The 19613-nt window shown below is 36.1% G+C and overlaps 1 long non-coding RNA gene across 1 annotated transcript; it reads right to left on the reverse strand.

Annotated features, from left to right (window-relative positions):
* Positions 1-18455: 18455 nt before the first annotated feature.
* LOC149237682 (uncharacterized) lies at positions 18456-19409 on the reverse strand. Its single transcript, XR_016245303.1, has 3 exons — positions 18851-19409; positions 18639-18708; positions 18456-18526 (listed from the first exon to the last, which is right to left on the reverse strand). It is a non-coding gene; the product is annotated as an uncharacterized LOC149237682 (long non-coding RNA).
* Positions 19410-19613: the final 204 nt, after the last annotated feature.

Here is a 19613-nt window from a genome sequence, read left to right on the forward strand (position 1 = left end):
TAATTTGACCTACTAGGTCTCATATAAATAAAACTCAACTTCATTTGTATTGCATCATCATCACACTTGGGAATTTCGGCCACTTGGAAAATCCACACTTTTTCTTTGGATTAGCTATTGGATGTCTTCGATGCATTTTGATATTTGGAGCTGAAATTTGATTTTATTTGGAGCTATCTCTTGATTTGTGGATGGATATGTCATATTGTTAGCTTGTAAGGGCCTCTTGTTAAAGTTTTATCCTTGAAAACTGTCTAATATATGGAATTGTTGCAACTAAATTAATGTTATATTGTGCCCTATTTGCTGAAGATTTATTTCTAAAGCTATATCGCTGGCAATTGCATATGTTAGTCATAGCATGACATGTGATGAATGTTCCTAGTGGATGAAATTTTGTTTTCCTCCATAAAACTCCATAAATTTTGAGTGGGTTATTGTTGAGGGTTGGTAGCTAGGGCATTAATTCTTGGCCTCCTTAAAGATGATTATGGCAAATCTGAAGCATCTAGGACTCCATAAGCCAAGAGCATAAGGCACTGGTCCAAGCCATTTCATGACCAAAGCCTTCTTTCGCCACGTTTTCCTCTCCCAAAGTTCTGGTCCCCTCTTCTTCGATGACTAGGTTAGGGCATAGAGCTATATTATCTAGAGAGTGAAAGGGTGGATTCCGAGATCATAGACTTCAAGCTTAGGGTCTTAGCTACAAGAACTCGAAGTTTGACAAGAATACCTTAAGTTTTCATCCATAAAAACTCTTGCCTGAGGTGTGCCCTAGAAGGGAAACCCTGGTTTACATTTCCTTGACTTGGGGACTTCTTTGAGGGCTATATGAGCTTAGTATTCATTGGAATAAATCATAAGAAGCCCTTTCTTCTCCTTGCCTTGATCTCAGGAATACATTTAACCACGATAATACACAAAATCCTAGATCTCGTGCAAGTTTCTTCTAGGTCTATTATAGGGAGCGAAAACCCTTTTGAAGTGCCATATTATCACATAAAGCTTCCCTTAAGAAGTCATACCTCATCACCTAGTTCCTCAAACCCTAGAACATCAATTAAAGATCATTGTTTATCTACCGAGACTCCTCCCATCAGTGAAAGTCCATAAAGAGAAAGGAACACTAGCTATGATGATACTGGGACATTGTCCCATTGTTATCACATTTAGTTTAGCTCTTTGACCCATAGGCTTACCCTCCTTAGGGCCTGCTAGATTGTGGTAACACAGCCTACAACATAAAAGTAAATGGATTGCACATACAAGGAGGTGATAACAATAGCAAATCTCAATGAGGTTGAGAAGCGAGTGAAGTTGAGAAGAGGAAAACGAAGTAGAGGTGGCAAAGGTAGGGATGAACTAGTGGAGGAATGAGAGATCAAATTTATTGAAGCCAGGACCAAAAAATGGAACCAAACATGCAAGAGGGGACAATAATAGAGATGAACAACTGACGCCAAGAAGAGGTGGCAACATTAGATGAGATAGCAAATGAAATAGGGGAGAATTGACGACTCCGGAGCACAAATAGTGAAGGAAAGAAGAAAAAGTTGGCAATCCTAGTGTTGAACTGAGTAATGTAATAGACGAGTGGAACCAAGCACTAGAGCAATGGCCCTACCTGAGAAGACGACCTAGAGAGACCCATTAATGGTGATGTAGCCTAGGAAAGGGGCAAGCAAAAGAAACAAAGAGAGATGATATAGGAGAAAGGGTTCATTAGTAAAAGTATGAATGGGGGTGCTATTAATTTTTTGAGAAACCCTCAACATATAAGGCCTAGGTTTCTCTCACAATGGTCCCTCCCAAAAAAAGAGCATCACTCAAATTGGTAGAGCATATTACTTATGGAAACCTTATGAGGCTAATTTAGTCCACAGGCCACTAGAGAAAGGTTAGTACTACAGGGAATGGATTTCATTCAAAATTCGATGGGTAAGGAAAAGAGAAGAATAGTATGGGAAAGAAAGCATAATGCAACATTCTTATCTCCTACGGTGATATGCGAGCATCGGGAGGTAGATCTACTACGACTGATGATTTATGGGAGCAGTTGTTCTGTATCAAGGTGATCGTTTATTGTACTTTTCCCCACTTTCCTATTATCTCAATGCACTCTTTGTTCCCCGAATCAACCATCAAGCAAGGAGCCTAAAAGCGTGGTTTGAATCATCCTCGCACCAAGCAAAGGGAGGTCGTCAACATTATACTAACCGTTGGAAAGGCCATCGTCCCCATTCAAGCAACACTATGCAAACAAAGTGGAATTTTTTACTTCCTAAGCACTCAAGTTCATTTTCAAGGAAGGTAAAGCTATTTCTTGATGGAACATTGTACCCTTGGGTCAATTCGGACCTCCTTTTGTCAAATAAAACCTCTAATTAGTGGGATGTCTCACCTATTTTGATATTTAAGTAATGTAATGAAATAACTTGTAGTTTGACTTAATCATGAAGTATATTGTGGATGAAAAGTCGGTTGTATTTTGAAGCAAAAGGAGGAAAGATGTTGAGATCCTAGTCTATAAATAGAGAAATCTCCTTCCTTTGAAGATCATTGTGAATTGTAGAGACTGTTTTTCCATAATGTGAAACATTTTCATGAAATATTTGGTGTTCATCAGGAATTATATTTCTTGGTTTATTTCACATATTTCTTAAGGCAATTTGTGGATAACTAAAGAATATTATTAAAAAGAACTAGATCAATCCATTTGAAAGGAAGCAATGCCACTTGCTGAGGGATGTCTAGGGTTTTACTTGCACATCTCTCTTGTTGGTGTAAGGTGGAGTTTGTTTCTTCTTGTTGGGCCATGCCGTAGTGCTCCTCACCAAGGGCTTCAGTTTATTTTGCATCATAATTGGGCTATTTGTTGAAGGATTTTCCCTGAGTATAATCCTTTCTAGTAGGACTTGGTTTCAAAACTTGCTCTTGATTAGGCACGAGCTCATTTAACTTTTGGGGTTTCAACTCCAGCCATAATCCTCAAGCATTGATCAACCAACTCAAGAGGGGCATCGATTTGACCCCATAGCCCTAGTGGAAATAAAGCACATTCCTTATTCCACCAAACAACCATCTCTTTTTACTAAATTCTGCAATTGTTCTTAATTTTTACTATTCAAAAAGCCCTAACAATAGAAAAATATATACATAAAATAATATATAGAAAAATATAACCATAAAAAATAAAAAGTAAACCAGTGAGTTTCTTCACTTTGATGTTCATATAAGATTTGACCGATTACATTTTGATTCTAGACTTGTTAAGCATGCCACATCATTTAAACCTTCCTTGTTGAATATACTCTAGGTGATCCAGGATCGTGAGTGAAAACAAGGCACAAAAGGCATTGGCACACCCCCTCCCCTTGTCCACATGTCTAGGTTGGGCCTGGAAATGTTGCCTCGAAAGTTGATGTAGTTAAAAGAATGTTAAAAGCATATCATGGCCACAAGCAAGAAACAAAAGAAAAAGAATATTATAAAATGCAAATGATGGTCGGGACATTTAATAGAGCACATGGGCAAAAGTCGAGCATGAGCTCTACCCTTTATTATGGCCATCACCCTAGTTCCTAAGGCCCTATGAGTGCCCCAAAATCATTGAGGAACCCATGCATGTCCAAACCCCCGGTGGGAAATGAACTGCCCCACCTTAAGGGGGTAATAATTGACTATATCATACACAACATGCTCTCATTTCCCATAGCCTCGACCAGTAATACAAAAAAAAATCAAGAAAAGGCAAAAAGAAAATAAAGAAGGGTGGAAAAACAAACGATTGGGTAACTCATGTATCCATGATTGCTCCCTCCTACACCTATACACCCAAACAATCATCATTGCCATCCTTGAACCCATGGCATTTGGACTGGAGACATTCGAGTCCCCACCCATTCATCATCATTCACGTGACACCTATCAATTAAAGGATGTACCAGGCACCTGTCTTCCCCCTTAGGGACTAGGAACGCCTAATAGGGCTATTTATTACCCACTCCTACCTAGGGAGGTAACACTAAACTTATAAAGGAAGCTCACTATGAAGTCTCAATGTGCCCTTGATAACCTTATAAAGGAAGCTCACTATGAAGTCTCATTGTGAGGATGTGCATTGGATATCATAGGTAATTGGTAGGTGGTTTCATCATGGGTTGGGCAACTTAAGTGGGTCCCAAGTCCACTAGAGGATCATATTGACACCCTCGGGTGAAGCGTTGAGAGCCATGGGACTCCCATCATGTGTAGAGCATTATTCCATGCCATAGGCACCCTCAACACCTTCAACAATCTACTCATTTCCCTACATTATTCACGAGATGATGCGCTTCAACCAGTGTGCCCAGGCTAACTTAGCATTATATGGCAGCTGATCTCATATAAATAAAACTCAACTTCATTCGTATTGGATCATCATCACACTTGGGAACTTCGGCCTTCTTGGCAAATCCAAACTTTTTCTTTGGGTTAGTGATTGGATGTCTTGGATGCATTTTGATATTTGGAGCTGAAATTTGATTTTATTTAGATCTATCTCTTGATTTGTGTTTGGATATATCATATTGTCATCTGGTAAGTGCCTCTTGTTGATGTCTCATTCTTAAAAAATGTCTAATGTATGGAATTGTTGCAACTAGATTAATGTTATATTGTGCCCTAATTGTTGAAGATTTATTTTGAAAGCTATTTGGTTGGAAAATTGCACAGGTTACTCATAGCATGACATGTGATGAATGTTCCTAGTGGATGAAATTTTGTTTTTCCTCCATAAAACTCCATAAAATTTGAGTGGGTAATTGTTAAGGGTTGCTAGCTAGGGCATCAATCCTCGAGCACCTTAAAGGCAATTATGGAAAATTTGAAGCATTTAGGACTCCATAAGCCGAAAGGATAAGGCACTGGTCCAAACCATTTCGTGATCAAAATTTTCGTTCTCCATATTTTCTTCTCCCAAAGTTCTGGTCCCCTCTTCTTGGACAACTAGCTTAGGGCACAGAGTGAAATTCCCTACAAAGTGAAAGGGTGGATTTCGATATAATAGACTTCAAGCTTAGGGTCTTAGCGACAAGTCCTCAAAGTTTGAGATGCATCCCTTGTGTTTTCAAACATAAAAACTCTTGCCTGAGGTGTGCCCTAGAAGATAAACCCTAGTTTGCATTTCCTTGGCTTGGGGTCTTCTTTGTATTCATTGGAATAAATCATAAGAAGCACTTTCTTCTCCTTGCCTTGATCTTGGGAGTACCTTTAACCATGATAATTCACAAAACCCTAGATCTCGTGCAAGTTTCTTCTAGGTCACCCTTTTGAAGTGCCATACTATCGCATAGAGCTTCGCTTAAGAAGCCCTACCTCATCGCCTAGTACCTCAAACCCTACAATATCAATTAAAGGTGATTTTATATCTACCGGAACTCGTCCCATCGATGAAAGTCCATAAAGAGCAAGGGACATTAGTTGTGTGACAATGGGACATTGTCTCATTGTTATCACTTAGTCTAGCTCTTTGACCCTTAGTCTTTCCCTCCTTAGGGCCTGCTAGATTGTGTGGTAACACAACCTACAACATAAAAGTAAATGGCTTGCCACATAGAAAGAGGCGATAACAATAGCAAATCTCAATGAAGGTTGAGAAGTGAGTGAAGGTGAGAATAGGAGAAGGAAGGAGAGACAACAAAGGTAGGGAAGAACGAGTGGAGGAAAGAGAGATCAAAGCTACAAAAGCCAGGACCTAAAAATTGAACCAAATACCAAGAGGGGACAACAATAGAGATGAGAAACTGAAGCCAAGAAGAGGTGGAAACACTAGTTGAGATAGCAAATGAAAGAGGTGAGAATTGACAACTCCGGAGCACAAATAGTGAAGGAAAGAAGAAAAATCTGACAATGCTAGTGTTGAAATAGGGAATGCAATAGACACGTGGAAGCAAGCATTAGGGCAATGGTTGGAGATGTGATCTCATAGCTGCAATCCATAGGATGCGACAACCAAGACCAAAGTCCCTAACAGGCAAAGGAGAGGCATGATGATTGATCCCATCCAAGGAGAAGCCATCTCAGGTCAGGCCCTAACTAAGAAGACAACCTAGAGAGACCCATTAGTGGTGATGTAACCTAGGAAAGGTGAAAACAAATGAAACAAAGAGAGAGGATATAGGAGGAGGAATTCCCCAAGTTGATTATGAAGTAAAGAAGTATAAAGGAGAAAGGGTTCATGAGTAAAAGTATGAGTAAAGGGTCCTATTAAATGAAAAATCAAAATTGGGGATATTACATTTTCAAAGTTTCAAATCATCACATAAAGCTTCTTTAGAGCTCCCACCGCATCTTCTAGAATCTTGACCTTAGGCATACCTATTATCATTGCAAATCTCAAGCCCTAAATCATGATCTCCTAGGTATTTTTTGGAAAGCCTTTAGCTTCCATGAGGCATTGAGCCATCATTATATCTCTCCTTGAATGGGCTTAGTGGAATCACTTCACACCTAAATCATTGACCTATTCATTCCTAGTGATTCCCTTCCTACCGGGATGACTCCTATCAGTGAAAGTCCATAAAAGGCAGGGTGCCTTGACTAAGGTGACAGTGGGTCATTGTCCCATTGTTGTCACCTAGTCTAGTAGTTGTCCCTTAGGTTTCCCTTCGCTAGGGCCCTACTAGATTGTGTGGTAACAATACCCTTAGGTTAATTAGGACCTCCTTTGGTCAAATCAAACCACTAATTGGTTGAACATCTCGCCTATTTTTAGAATTTTAGGTAATATAATGAAATAACTTGTAATTTGACTTAGTCGTGAAGCATATTGTGGATGAAAAGCCAATTGTTTTTTCAAGCAAAAGGAGGAAAGATGTTGAGATCCTAATCTATAAATAAAGAAACCTCCCTCCTTTGTAGATCATTATAAATTGTTGAGATCATTTCTCCATAATGTGAATTATCTTCCTCGGTTGATTTCACATATTTCTTAAGGCGATTTGTGGATAACTAAAGAATACTACAAAAACTAACTAGATCAATCCATTTGAAGGGAAACTTTGTCACTTGTTGAGGGATGTCCAAGGTTCTACTCGCTAATCTCTCTTGAGGATCATATTGACACCCACGGGGGAAGAGTTGAGAGCCATTGGACTCCCATCATGTGTAGTGCATCATTCCATGCCATGGGCACCCTTAACACCTTCAACAGTTTGCTCATTGCCCTACATTATTCACGAGATGATGTGCTTGGACCAGTGTGCCCTGACCGACTTAGCATTATATGGCAGTTGATCCAAGGCCCAGAGGAGGTTTGTCTCATCCCTTGATACATGGGAGGGCAAGCACCATCGTCAAATCCCTCAGTATTGGAGCATCACAGGCTATTTTATCATCAAGAGACCCATTTGACCAGTTTTTGTGCCCCAAATTCACTTTGGGGCCCCACGTGATGACTTCAATGGAGACCAAGGGGCCATCCCCTTGTTCATGATTTATGGAGCCCTCTCACACACTTTGGCACCAAGAGGACTCCACGTGGCCCTCCAATGGCCTGACATTAGCATGACATCATCAATTTGGCTAATAGTCAAATGATTATTTCATAATATGAAATAGATACATGGTTAGCGTGTGACCAAGGCATGTATTTTGCACATTTTTATAATGTTAGGAGCCTTGGGCAAATAATTTGACCTACTAGGTCTCATATAAATAAAACTCAACTTCATTTGTATTGGATCATCATCACACTTGGGAATTTCGGCCTACTTGGCAAATCCACACTTTTTCTTTGGATTAGCTATTGGATGTCTTGGATGCATTTTGATATTTGGAGCTGAAATTTGATTTTATTTGGAGCTATCTCTTGATTTGTGGATGGATATGTCATATTTTAGCTTGTAAGTGCCTCTTGTTGAAGTTTTATCCTTGAAAAATGTCTAATATATGGAATTGTTGAAACTAGATTAATGCTATATTGTGCCCTAATTGTTGAAGATTTATTTTGAAAGCTATCTGGTTGGCAATTGCACATGTTAGTCATAGCATGACATGTGATGAATGTTCCTAGTGGATGAAATTTTGTTTTCCTCCATAAAACTCCATAAATTTAGAGTGGGTAATTGTTGAGGGTTGGTAGCTAGGGCATCAATTCTTGGCCTCCTAAAAGACGATTATGGCAAATCTGAAGCATCTAGGACTCCATAAGCCCAAAGGAGAAGGCATTGGTCCAAGCCAATTCGTGATCATATCCTTCTTTCTCCATATTTTCTTCTCCCAAAGTTTCGGTCCCCTCTTCTTCGACGACTAGGTTAGGGCATAGAGCGAAATTCTCTAGAGAGTGAAAGGGGAGATTCCTTTGCCTTATTGCATTTTCTAGAACAAACCTGCTTGGAAGTGGGAATGGAAGTGAAAAACAGGATGGAATTAGTAAAGGCCCATTCGAATTAGTGTACGAGATGGATGTAACATTTTCAGTTAACTTAAAGATACTAGTATACAAGTTCGTGCAGTGATACTCCTCAAATTCAGATGCCCTATAAAACATAATCGACTAGTTAGTAGGGCTTGATGAGCGCAAAATACTTTCTTATGATCTCATGTGGTAAAGTCAAGAGAAAATCAAGAACAAGTTTGACAAGAAAGCACACCAGTAGAACTTTTAGAAGGTGATCTTGTTCTGCTTTGGAACAATAGGGGTGAAAAAATCGATAATCATGGCAAGTTTGAAAGTCTATGGTTAGGTCATTACATGATTGATGAAGTTGCATGTAACAATTTTTTTTATCTATAACATTTGGATGGAGAAAGATTCCTCATGCTGATAAATGGGAAATATTTAAAGGTATACTTTCAAGGTAATATCTCATGCCTAAGGGGCCTCCTTGTACCATAGTTTCCTTGGATTGCTTTTTGTGATTTGATTTCATTGTGTGTTGTAATTTCATTTCCTAGATTGGAAAGTCATTTCATTTTGGTTTATTTGTTGTGTCAGGAAGGGGTAAGCTACCAGTATCTTATTTCCTCCCTAGTATTTGATGATGGTGATGTGAGATTGATGCAAGTCATAGGTTGTTGGAGATTTTGAGGTTCTCAAGCACTCCCAAGAAGAGCACTTGTCATGTAGTTGGAGCTAAATGTTATCCCTCTTCCCACAAGGGTACTCTATGGGTGTCTTTTGTGAAAGCATCTCCTAGATCCCTGACGTGGACGGTCATGACCAATATTTTTAGCTTCATTTTCATGGTGTTCAGTTTTATGGCACCACTAACATCCCCATGGTGGGCTGTAACTCCCTGCCTTGATGGGCATTCTTATGTCCTAGAGTGGTATGTGTGCATCATGTAGATGGACCTACTAGGACTCATGATTTTTGGGAGCACTTATTATTTAACCCTATAGAGTTGATTGCTTATTGTACTTTTCCCCTCATTTTCCTTTGTTTTGACACACCTCTTTGTTCACCACATGGATAATATGAAATTCCCTATGTATGCACACCTCTTTGGCCATGGCCATCATTCTTCAGACAATCTCACAGTTCACAATGCATTTGTACTCCCCAAGGCGACATCCCACATCCTCCAAGGTAGGGTCTATTGCAACCTCCAACTCTTTATATGAAATGTTATGACAACCTATCAATATTTATCAATCATTTAATTTATATGACCGTGTTAATAATTATAATATACAACATGCGTGTATTCTATACTCATTTAAGTCTAAGTTATTTCAATAATAATATATTTAAATATAACATAAATTTTGAAATGGGTATAATAAACACATAGTTGCATCATATTAATGAGATCATTTTGCCATTTCCAAAAAAAACAGTAAAACTTCATGTCCAAGTGTTGATAATATCCATGTCTCATTGATCCACCATCCACCCTAGAACAAAGGAGTAAAGGCATCTTTTCCTTATCAGAAATAAGTATCGAATGGTTGTGAGTTGTCGTTGGGCCCGACCATCCAAGTCATGTAAAAGGATCTCCAATTTTATGTTAGCACAAAGGACCCTACCCCATGCCCTATTATCTCAACTGGTAGATTTCATGGCTTTTAACATGATGTTCATGAGTTTGATTCTTATAAACGACAAAATAGACCTTATTCAAAGGAAATAACACAGGTTCGATTGCCAGGCTTGACTACTCTGTTTAATTAAGTTCAACTTGCTACAGGTGAAAAAATGGCACTGTTACCTATGATATGTATATGTTTGCTACAAGAAGGGCATCTTACTATCACTGGTCTGTTAAGCTCCGCCCCAGGTGAAGCTCTAGTCCCATCGATTCCCTTTATTCCATCGATTCCGTCAATGAACCTAAGACTCGAACTGGCACAATTTAGGCAGAGGATGTATCACCTTAATAGATTATGGAAATAGCGTACATCACATCATAAACAACAACCATTACTCTTCTAACCGATAATTATGATCATTGAATACGGAGCTACAGTGTATAAGCTCACTAGTATTTAGCATGTTAATAATCTCTTTCGAAGGTAAGAAGTCGGTTCCTCAAGAAAATGAGAGCAAGGATTTTATGACAAGGCTACCTGGAACCCTGGAACTGCACACTGCAGGCGAATGCTTAATCGCTGGAACTAGATGATGTAGGTGAATGCTTAATCGCTAGAACTGGATGATGTAGGCGAATGCTGGAACTAAGTCGCTTGCTCGAGAAAAGGAGAGCTAGAATATTGAACATTATGACAAGGCTACCTGGAACCCTGGAATTGGATGCTGTAGGCGGTTGATTAATCCCTGCATCTCTTCCATCAGTGTTGAAGAACCCTCCATTTTCTTGATTAACGGTGATCTCAGATCCATTCATCTCCGCATTCTCGTCATTTCCCATGCATGTAAGCTTCGCCTTAGCCCGTCGGCACCTGGAAATTGAAACCTTCGATGTTGTAGTCGAATGCTAGAACAAAGTCGCTTGCTCGACAAAAAGATACTCAACATTATGACAAGGCTACCTAGAACTGGATGGTGTAGGCTAAAGATTACTCTGCATCTCTTCCATGCGTGTTAGAAGGACCCTCCATCATTTACGGTGTCTCGGATCATTTCATTACAACATTCTCGTCATTTCCCATGCATGTAAGCTTCGCCTTAGACCGTCGGCACCTGGAAATTGAAACCTTAGATTCAACTATTTTAAGCCACGATGCTTTCCCATATTCACTCGATTAGGAAAAAAAATCGAGTCACCTTATTCATAGTTTTCCCCTGACTCAATAGTAAGTAACACAATCCTTTTTCCTGTTCAGACGTCATCGATTGGAACTACCACTGTAGGGGACCTGAGTCAATTGCATAGTTCTAAAAGTCACCGACCTGGTTCATAGTGTTAACTACTATTTACCATGCGTAGGGATGAAATATTTAGTTATAAGTATAAAGCCTTCGCTTAGAAAAGCACTACATAATTGGTTTATTTCCGAAATAACATTGTCACTACCTCATATACAACTTGAGTTGGTCTTGGGAAAAGTATGTACCCTTCTGCATTTCATAAAATAAATTTACGTCCATCATCCATGTTAAATATTACTTAATAGCCGTATAAAAAATTCCTTTTTAAATCGTACAAAATTATTTAATATTTTTTATTATTAAAAATTAATTTTCAAAAATAAAACATATTTGATTAATTAAATAATATTAATAATAGTTAAATAGATAAAGTTTTAAATTGTTATTAATATATATGCATATTTAAATGAGTTTAGTAATGAAAAGTATATAATTTTTTAAATTGTAATAAATTCAAATTTATAAAATAATAAAATGTTTATCATAAATTTATTAAAATAATAAAATATTTATATTTTAATAAATTGATTAATAATAAAATATTTATATTTTAATGAGTTGATTAATAATAAAATAATTAAATTTTGGTAATTAATGTGTAAATTTTGCATAAAATAGATGTTAATGGGGTGGATTATTAAGTCATTATGTGATGTCAAAATCACATGTTTGAAATTTGTAGACAAAAAGTCTAGCCATGTTTAAAGCTAGCTATATTGTATATATTTATTTATAACAACAATATTAATTTAATAAAAAATAAGTAAATATCAAAATTAATTCATTATTATAAGCAATAACACCGTAAATACTTTGTCATATCATATGTATGATTATAATTATTATTTTTTTAAATCATATCAAAATATTGATTAATAATAATCTTATTGCCACATCATATTTATAATTGTAATTATTTTTGGAAAAAATCATATCAAAACAATGATTAATAATAATAATAATAATATTTTGGGGAAATATTATAATTAATTGATATTAATAATAATAATATTTATTATTTTATTATTAACATTAAATTAAAATTTTGTGTGATGCATTTAAAGACATCAGAGAAAGTTATGGGAATATGCTAGCATCGGTTTCTTCGCATTGTCTTTTTAGTGAGGGGATTGTTGGAAAGTTGGGCCAAGTCATCATCAATTTGAACAAAAAAAAGATTGAATTGCAAAGGGAGGAAAAACAATGAATTAATAGTCCCATAAACTATTTTTAGGCTGTGGACGTTAAAATATCATTTCATTTCCACAAGCGTACTTGGGATAAGGAGCTAGGAAGAAAGAAAAAATACTATATTGAAATGTGTAATCTCACTCATAGTCATCAACCAAAAGCATGCATAGAGGCCAATATCTCTTAGGCAACCAAAATTCTTATTGCCGAGTTAAGGACTAATTCTCATGAGCTTAGTGGTGAAATAGGGAAAGGCCAAAAGAAGGGTGGGATTCTGTATGCATTTTTTTGTTCTTCCGAAAAAGTGGAAACAGAAAAAAATTTCATTTTAGAATGTGAGGCCTTCAAAGACAATAGGGAAAGTTATGCAAAAATGCTCGCAACTAGCTTTTGGGATAAATAGAATGTGAGGCCTTCAAAGACAACAGGGAAAGTTATGCAAATATGCTCGCAACTAGCTCTTGGGATAATCTATTCAGGGAGGGGTTTGTCTAGAAGTTGGGAGCATTTATTGTGAAGCTTCACAAAAAAAGTTGAATACATCAAGCAAATGAAAAAGCTATCTGTCCCATAAGCTATATTTAACCTCATGGACTTTAAAATAATTTATTTTTTCATTTCCTTTTATGAGACAAAAAAACCTTTAAACAAGTGTAAGTGGATATATTTGTCACGAAAATCCACTATCACATAGTTAATAGATATATTTGTCACGAAGATCCACTATCCACGTGGGATTGGGTATAAATGCATATTTTCCTCATAGGAGAGAAGACTTTGCATTGGTGTAAGCAATGACGAGGCCCAACATCTACATCTAATAAAATAAATCGACTCATGACCAGGCCCCAATGATGTGATAAAATAAATTGACTCTTGTTTTAGTGACAATGGTGACCTCGTGGCATTTAAAAGTGGTCATGGGTTCATTTTTTACGAATGGCGAAATAGACCTTTTTATATCTAGCGATGTGGGTTAATTTTCATACTTTGTAATGTACCATGTTTAGCGACCACGACCTTACCAAAGTAAATGTGTAAAATTTGCATTTACTTATTTAAATTTTAATCTGAGTTGATCCGAGTCAGTGTAGTGCCCATATTTCATAAAACAAATATATGAACTTAGAGTCCAAGAGATAGAAACTCGATGCGCAGACCACAAACTCAGCTCCAAATAAAATTATCTTTCTGTAATGGCAGAATCCTACCACCTGCAAATAAAATTATCTTTCTGTAATGGCAGAATCCTACCACCTGCAAGTCTAATGGCGGACCTGAAGTTGATTCACTAGCACTCAGGGCAAATGCTCTTACACAGCTCTATATGGAGGTTTGAGATATTGAACCACCTGCAAGTCTAATGGCGGACCTGAAGTTGATTCACTAGCACTCAGGGCAAATGCTCTTACACAACTCTATATGGAGGTTTGAGATATTGAAATAAGAGAAACAAGAATCTCCACTGCATAAACCAACAGAGGAAAAGAAACAAAACCACATATCACTTGTTGTAAATTTAATCATACGCAACCACTGCTTCTACTTACAAAAATGTCCAACATATACAAGCCCAAAGGAGAGACCAAAAACTGAAGTCCATATAACGTTTTTAATCTTACCACCTAAAGTTCAATAGCACTCAGAACAAGTCTACTGATAGAACTCTCTATATCTATATAAAGGGTTTGTCATAGCACTCAGAACAAGTCTACTGATAGAACTCTCTATATCTATATAAAGGATCTGTCATAGTCAATTAAAGAGAAACAGGAATTTCTGGTACATAAATGTCCAGGGATTTGGAATGGAAAACAGAACCAAAGATTAATAGTTTCAGTTTAAGAAACTGTCGCTTCCAAATTGTCTAAAATCATCATATTTGCCCAGATACCCAAAAACCCTCACATAAATATACTGATTCAAGTGAATAGGAGTTCATAATTTACAAGGACGTAACCTCGGGACATGGGGAGTTGCAAGATTATAATTCCAATTCAATAATTCGATGCAAAAAATAGCATAAAAGACCTCACTAGTGGGAGACCAAGTGTAAGACGAGACAATTTCTAAGAGTTTCTTTCGCTCCCATATCTAGATAAATAGTCATACCCTAATCTATAAAATTGGATTTTATTTTATTCGTGAAGGAAGATACCCGAGTTTTTTGAATTTCAAGACATCGAGGCTAGCTTTTCTTTCACTTATTGTTTGTTCAGAAAGCCTGCAAATTCCTTTGGAGTCTACTGATTTAGAACGGAATCACATAATAAACTTAAGCCTGATTTATTAATTTCTTTCAGGAAGAATTCACATCATGATACCTAATCTTTATCCCTAATCCTCTATATTCACTTAGCCAAAAATTTAAAGGAGTTGCTGTTTTTTTGAAGTTCAACAAAAAAATCCAAATGCAATGTTCAGTTAACCACAAATTTTAAAGAGCCGTTGCTTTTTTGACGTTCACCAAATATTCTAAATCTATTAGGCAAATAGATAAGTACTGCAGTACAATAAAGTCTCCAAAAAGGACCTGAGAAAGATATTGCTTCAGAGCAGCAGGGCTCACCCGATGCTTTGCACACGAAGTTCTCCACACTGAATACTCAGCAAAATCGTTGAACAAACAAAGCAGAACCTAGAAAGACGAGTTGTACTAATCAATGAGAAAGAAACATGTATAAGCTCTTACTATTAATCAAGAGCTTGAATGAGTGCAGTAGGTAAGGGTTACAGTTATAACTTATAACCTATAGTGGTATTTATATTACTTATATCTACTAGTACGAATGAAGTATGTTTATCGTTGCTATTCACTCTTATTGAATTTCGTACCAAATTGGTTACATTATCCTAGTTATGTACAAGCTCGTGATCTCTGTAATATGGAGAAAGCTCTACTATGGCTTCACTACTCTGTTTATTTAAATTAAACTTGCCACTGGCGAAATAATGGTATTGTTACCTATAACATGTATACGCTTGCTATAAGAAGGGTATCTTACCATCATTGGTGTGTTAAGCTCAACCATGTGAAGCTCTAGTCCCATCGATTCCATTTATTCTATCAGATTCTGTCACTGAATATAAGACTCGAACTGCCACAATTTAGGTAGAGAGTATATCACCTTAATAGATTATGGAAAAACCCTCATCACTCTAGTATTCAGTATGTTAATAATCTATTTCGAAGGTACAAAGTCGATTGCTCAAGAAAAGGAGAGCAAGGATATTATGACAAGGCAACTAGATGTTATAGGCGAATTCTTAATCATTGGAACTGGATATTGTAGGCGAACACTGGAACGAAGTCGCTTGCTCGAGAAATGGAGAGCTAGGATTTTGAACACTATGACAATATAGAGACATCAATGATCATCGAATAAAACTAGAACTTTATAGCACCCGAGTCAATGCTTAGTTTTAAAAGTCACCTACTCAAATCATAGTGTTAAATATTACTTATTACCCAGATGGATAAATTATTTAGTTATGATTATAAAACCCTCACTTAAAAAAAGCTAAGCAATTGGTTTATTTCAAATTATTATTATCACTAACTCATAGTTGATTATGAGTTGGTCCAAAAAGTATTTACATCTCCAAGTTTCATAAAATAAAAATACAGATCTATAATGGTCGATGTTAAATATTACTTAAAATACGTGTATAAAAAAAATTCTTTTAATATTTGTTATTATTTAAAATTAATTTAATATTTTTAATCAAAAAATAAAATATATTTAATTAATTAATTAATATTAATAATAGTTAATTAGAAAAAAGAATATTATTAATTTTTATTTATATAATTTAAATGAGATTAACGGTTAAAAATATATATTTCTTTAAAATGTATTAAATTTAAATTTATAAAATAGTGAAAGATATATATTTTACTAATCAAATTAAATGAGTAAATTTTTTGGTTAACTGTGAGAGATGATTGTCTTTACTGCTGATTTAACAACTGAATTATAATAATATATATTATATTGTATGTACTTATTTTCCTTTAGTTTATTTATAATAATAAATTAATTCATTATTACAAATATTGGAGCCTAATAAAGACATGGTCACCTCATATTTATAATCCTTAAAAAATTCATGAAAAATATTGATTTATAATATTATTACTAATAATATTAAATTATTAATAATATTATTATTATTTTTTATTAATAATATACATATTCGTAAGGGAATTAGTTAGTTTAATTGGTAAAAATTTTATTGCTAAAACACTTTGTCAGCTCACAAGTTCAATTGTGAAATCTCGGAGGCTTGGCCACATTGAATTCATGATTATATCTCCAAAAATATCATCTCAAAGCGTCCGCGTAGCCACATTGAATTCATGATTATATCTCCAAAAATATCACCTCAAAGCGTGCGCGTGGCCATATTGAATTCATGATTATATCTCCAAAAAGATCATCTCAAAGCGTGCGCGCGGCCAAAAATATCATCCAGCAAAGTGGGTCGATTTTCATACTTTAATGTACCGTGTATAGCGACGCTGGCTAGAGTACGACCCCACCTTCCAAGTCAATAGATGACAGCCCTTAAATTCATATATTTTATTAAGCTTAATTTTATTTAAGCCAATCGAAATGCGTAATTTTGTTTTTTTTTTCAAACTTTAATCTATTTGTTTAAACTTTGAAATATGAGTTGATCCCACTTAGCGCACTGCCCATATTTCATTAAAAATATATATGAATTTAGAGTGCCAGCGATAAAACGGATGTACGGACTACGAACTCATCTTCACATAAAAAATTCTTTCTATGATGGCAGAATCGTATCAGCTAGCAAGTCTAATGGCGGACCTGAAATTGAAGTGAGTGCCTGAAATTGAAGTTCACTAGCACTCATGGCAAATGCTCTTACACAGGTTCATATAGAGGTTCGAGGTATTCAAATACTCTTACACAGGTTCAAACCTCTATAGAGGTGTGAGGTAATCAAAAAGGAGAAACAGGAATCTCCACTGCATAAACGAACAGGGATTTGGAAAATGAAACAGAACCAAAGATCATTGGTTGTAAATTTAATCTTACTCAACCATTGCTTCGATTTACGAAAATCTCTAGCAAATACAAATCCGATGGAGAGGCAAAAAAACTGAACTCCATACAGTTCAAATACCACCAAGAAAGTTTAATGGCTAACCTAAAGTTCAATAGCACTCAGAGCAAGTCTACTGATAAAACTCTATATAAAGGATCTGTCATAATCAATTAAAGAGAAACAGGAATTTCCGCTATATAAATGTCCAGAGATTTGGAAAAGAAAACAGAAACACCGCTTCCAATTTGTCTAAAATCATCATATCTGCCCATATACCCAAAAACCCTCACATAAATATACAAATTCAAGTGAACAACAGTCCCTAATTTATAAAGACATAACCTCGGGACCTGGGGAGTTGCCAGATTATAATTCCCATTCAATAATTTGATGCAACAAATAACGCAAAAGACCTCACGAGTGGGAGAGTCGAGACGAAGTGTACCACAAAGAAAATTTCCAAGAGGTTCTCGCGCTCCTATAATTATCTAGATAAATGGCCCTACCTTACCGTAAACGTGGATACCGTGTTTCTTGAATTTCAAAACATCTAGCCTAGCTTTTCTTTAACTTATTGTTTGTCCAGAAATCCTACAAATCCCTTTGGAGTCTATGATTTAGAAAGGAATCACACAACCTGATTTAGTAATTGATTTCAGGAAGAATTCACATCACGATGTCTAATCTTTATCCCTGTTTAACCATAAATTTAAAGGAGCAACTGGTTCTTTTCAAGTTCAACAAAAAAATCCAAATCCAATGTTCTCTTAACCAGAAATTTAAAAGAGCCGCAGCAAAAATTCTAAATCTAATAGGCAAATAAATAAGTATTGCAGTACAATAAAGTATCCGGAAGGCACCTGAGAAAGATATAGCTTCATAGCAGCAGTGCTCACCCGATCCTTTGCACACTAAGCTCTCCACACTGAATACTCCGCAAAGTCACTGAACAAACAAAGCACCATAGCAATTTTGAAAATAATTAGTGAATTGTTGCTCACAAAGATTCAATCAATTGTTGTTCATAAAGAAATCAAATCGATAAACATCACATTACCTCGGAAATATGCCTATGTAGTGTTATTCACTCAACGGATTGCACCCTGATCGGTGCTCTGCCTTTGAAGCTGGAATCAAGAAATTAAAAACAAACAAAGAACTATTAGTGCAGAAACATATACAAATAACAAATGAATTGTTGAAACCAAACCCAGAAAAATTAAAGAATATCCATTAATATGAATAAATTAAAGCATAGATCTCCCACACCTCATCTATCCATTCAAAAGAGGATTGGAGATTGTGCTGGCCAATTTGTTTCACCGAAATCCTCTGTTTCAGAAAAGTTTTCCTCCCTGTTCTGCGCTGGCTCGCCCCAGGTGTTTAATTTCACACCCAGACCACATGTAAAAACAACAATAACAACAACACAGACAGCACAAACATACAAAAAAAAATTAACAACAACGAAGGCAGCACAAACATACAAAATAACCGGCCTATCCAGCGAAAAACATACACACGAAAAAAAAGAAGAGGAGAAAAAAGAGGAGCGCTCCACATATTCAATCATAACACAACACACAGAGGAGATCAAAGAAAAGCAGAGGACGCAGAATAAACGTTAATTGCAGTGGATTGTTATATATATAGAAAACGCCATGCCATCTTTTCTCTCTCGATCTTATCTTTAGACAACGGTCATGTTTTAAGAATTCTTGACCATCAAGATTCTTGAAATTTGATTTCACAAAAAGCTAGCATGGGAAAGGCGGTTCAAGATTCTGGAAAATTGATTTCTCAAAAAGCTAGAGTGGGAAAGGTCGTTTCGTTCTTCCAAAGGCGGTTTCGTTCTTCCAATTGAATCAAAATGGCTTGCTATTTACACATTAAAGGTCAATAATACATGGTTTTGGAGATATCACATTAATATTCACTTTTAAAAATGAGAATATTATAAAAATATAATTTTTAAAAATGAGAAAATTTTAAAAATATATATGGTTTTAGATGATATGCGAGAAATTCTGGA

This window comes from Pinus tabuliformis, chromosome 8, assembly GCF_031772625.1.
Source record: "Pinus tabuliformis cultivar Carrire ecotype Pingquan chromosome 8, CPIR1, whole genome shotgun sequence".
NCBI lineage: Eukaryota > Viridiplantae > Streptophyta > Pinopsida > Pinales > Pinaceae > Pinus > Pinus tabuliformis.